The sequence below is a fragment of the Austrofundulus limnaeus genome, unplaced genomic scaffold (genome assembly GCF_001266775.1).
Source record: "Austrofundulus limnaeus strain Quisiro unplaced genomic scaffold, Austrofundulus_limnaeus-1.0 Scaffold335, whole genome shotgun sequence".
Classification (NCBI taxonomy): domain Eukaryota; kingdom Metazoa; phylum Chordata; class Actinopteri; order Cyprinodontiformes; family Rivulidae; genus Austrofundulus; species Austrofundulus limnaeus.
This window is the reverse complement of record NW_013952737.1, coordinates 216,288-219,928: the sequence shown is the minus strand read 5'-3', so window position 1 is coordinate 219,928 and position 3,641 is coordinate 216,288.

The window sequence follows — 3,641 nt, the reverse complement described above, 5'->3', positions numbered from 1 at the left end:
GGCTTGCTGTATGTATTGGTGCATTTTCATCCTGATACACGACACCGCCTTCAGGATACAATGTTTGAACCACTGGATGCACATGGTCCTCCAGAATGGTTCGGTAGTCCTTGGCAGTGACGCGCCCATCTAGCACAAGTATTGGGCCAAGGGAATGCCATGATATGGCAGCCCAAACCATCACTGATCCACCCCCATGCTTCACACTGGGCATGCAACAGTCTTGGTGGTACGTTTCTTTGGGGCTTCTCCACAGTGTAACTCTCCTGGATGTAGGGAAAACAGTAAAGGTGGACTAATCAGAGAAGAATACGTTTCACATTGTCCATAGCCCAAGATTTGCGCTCTTTGCAACATTGAAACTGACGTTTGGCATTGGCAGGATTGACCAAAGGTTTGGCTATAGCAGCCTGGCCGTGTATATTGACCCTGTGGAGCTCCCAACGGACAGTTCTGGTGGAAACAGGAGAGTTGAGGTACACATTTAATTCTGCTGTGATTGGGCAGCTGTGTGTTTGTTTTTTGGATACAATCCAGGTTAGCACCCGAACATCCCTTTCAGTCAGCTTCCTCTTGGGTCAGGGGCGCAGATAGGATTATTGAAGGGGGGGGGGAGACGACGACGACGAAACATTCAGCAAATGATTTCCCTCTAAGTTACTTTTGTGTAATAAGTGTTTATACATAGAGCTCAATTGGTTACTCTCATAATAGCCTATGGGTGAATGAGAATGAAATTGTAAAATTATTTGAAATTAAGGATACACAACAATGAAAGTTATTAAACAAACATCTTTCCAATCAACACTATTAATACATTTTGAAACTGTTATTTGTTTGAAATCCTGGTCACAATCAAAACCTGCCTCTTCACATTTCATTAACAACAAAGCAAATTAGGGATGCACCGATATGAAACTTTCAGCCTATATCGATATCTGATATAATTATTGATGTTATGGCCGATATTTACCGAAATTACACAAACATACAAATTATATTATACATATAAACAAAAACACACTTGGGTCTTTTTTGATACTGTAAATAAACAACCAGACCTCTGACATGGCTCCCTACTTCAGTTATTCCTAGCTGCGCAGTGYCACTATCACTATCACGATCAAACAGATGCTGCKCTCCYAACCGTCTCACCTCCCAAAACAGAAACACAAAGATAAASGTGGGAAATCAATATCGGACATTAATATCGGCCCAGTTTCACATATCAGACCGATACCGATATTCTGAAAAATGATCAATATCGGCCGATACTGATATCTGTACAGATATATCGTGCATCCCTAAAGTAAATGTTTCTGCTGTGGTGCAACATTTTAACATAAACATTAAACCAAGCGTATCAGAAGCATTGTAATGTGTGTGAGGGGGGCATTAGTGGAGGGTCTGGAGGTCCTCCCCCAGAAAAATTTGAAATTAGTAGATGCAGTTTCCTGCATTTCAGTGTATTTTACCAGGTTCGTAAACATACTTTTACCTACATAAAAAAACAAACAAGCACTTGATTAAATAACTAAATTAGAGACAGAGTCTAGTTGAATCATCCTGTTTTTAAACTCACTGCAATGAAAATGAAATTAATGTGACAATTTATCCCAAATAATGACTTTAGAGGAGAATTTTACATTTTTTATATTGTTTGTTCTTTATTTAGATTTATTTGTAAAGTGTCACCGTTCCAAGCAACTACATGTTTAAAATAGTAACTATACAATGAACAGACTGATATTAATAACAACCTCTGACTTTCAGCTCCTATCAACAGACATGGAGATGAGTTAATTATTGGGTTTATTTTATTGCCACCTGAAGTCAGTCTGCTTTAAAAAAAGAACAATTGTTCTTGTTTTTTCTCATTTGTGTTTATTGTGAAATTGTTCTTAAATTTAATTTCAAGTGGCGTTATTGTTGTTAAAAGTTAGTTCTCTACCCATGAAGCACTATTTTATGCAGAAAATACTAAAATTTTAACAAAAAAAATTCTGTAATTTACTAGCTTCAGTTTCCTCATTCTWGTCATTAAAATACAGTTTAACTGTTTAAAAACACCTCAATAATAGGTTTAAAGTCATCACTGAACTTAAATTATAGCTAACATTAGGCTAGTTGTTGGATCACCCGGACTAGATAACTGCACTTAGTTTATAGGAAAAAGCTGTCTGATGGGAAAAATTTGATTTATTTTCCGGTTTTTTGTAGCCTGGCCCTTGCCTTCCTATGCAGCTCCGCTCAATTCTAGTTGCCCTTCACTGCTCTGTCTGGCATTTCTCTCATAGACAAGGATTTCGCTGGCAGATTTTTAGCCAGACCAATTAGAGAACAGAACATTGATTTGCTGTGCAATGTCTGCTTGTAGTTTATTTTACCTGGGCCAATCAGTAAACAGAAGGCGGAGTTTTGAATGACGTTAATTTTCTGCACAGTGTCTGCTAGTTATTTTAGCATACAGCAGTGGAGGAAGTGAATGAAGCCAGTCTGTGTTGATAAGGCTTCCAAATTAAAATAAATKTGTCTGACAAAGCAGCAGCTCTCATTTACAGTCGTCTTGTTCGGCTCGGTACTTCTCTCCTCTCAGTAGGGTTGTTTACAGCGCACGCGATTTCCGCTTAGCCTCTTAGCTTAGCCTCCTTCACAGAAACACACACACACACTTCAGCAGAGGMCACGCCTCCAGCAGAAATCGCTTCTCTATGACCGCGAGTCCAGACCCTCGTACGAAGCAAAGTGAAGGACAAGGGTCTGGTTTTTACCAGGCTAGGTTTTTTGTAAAGAAAACAGATTTACGCAAGCTGGACATTACCTCTCACCAGTTGTGGCCTGCACTCAGGATTCAATTCAACTCGTTTATGCTGCAGAAGGCATCCCAACAACGTGCACAGCCTGTGTCTGTGTGCCTACAGGTTTTTGGTGGGGACCATTTTCCCTGTAAACACAGCCTGGTGRTGAGGACCCACTGTTCCTTATGGGGAAAAAAGCCGGGTCCCTGCTGGGGAAAATACTTTTGGTGGGTCAGGGTTAGGCCGTGTAAATGACGAGTAAATGAACTGAAAGGAAGAAGCGTGTGTACAGAAAATGGATGGATGGATTGATGAACGGAAGTCAATGCAAAGTCCCTATAAGAATAGAAGAACAAACACGTGTGTGTGTTGCAATACTCCGTTCTGCGTGTGAAAAGGGGGGGGGGGGCTGTGTTTGACCGCTGCTTCTGCAGCTCTGGGGTCAGATTTATAAAGGATTGCGTGGAAACCATACTAAAAGTTAACGTACGGCCAAAAGGCGGAAATGGCGTACGCCAAAAATACTCAGATTTATAAAACCGTGCGTACGCATGTTTCTGTGCACTTTCCTTTATAAATCACAGCTTCACGTCAGAGTTTACACACGAGGTCCCGCCTCAGGTTCTACCCTCTACACGCCCACATTCAACCATAAACAGTCAAATGCAAAGTACCTCATGAATGTTAAGATGTATTTAAATCAGTCAGCTGATCAATGTCAACAAAAGTGATTGGTTCAGACACGCTCCGTCGTGCGTCTGGAGGTTGACAGGTGCTCACGTGAACAAAATGTCTGTAATTGACACAGATTTTCCCTCATTTTGCTTTAGAGTAATCTAACGA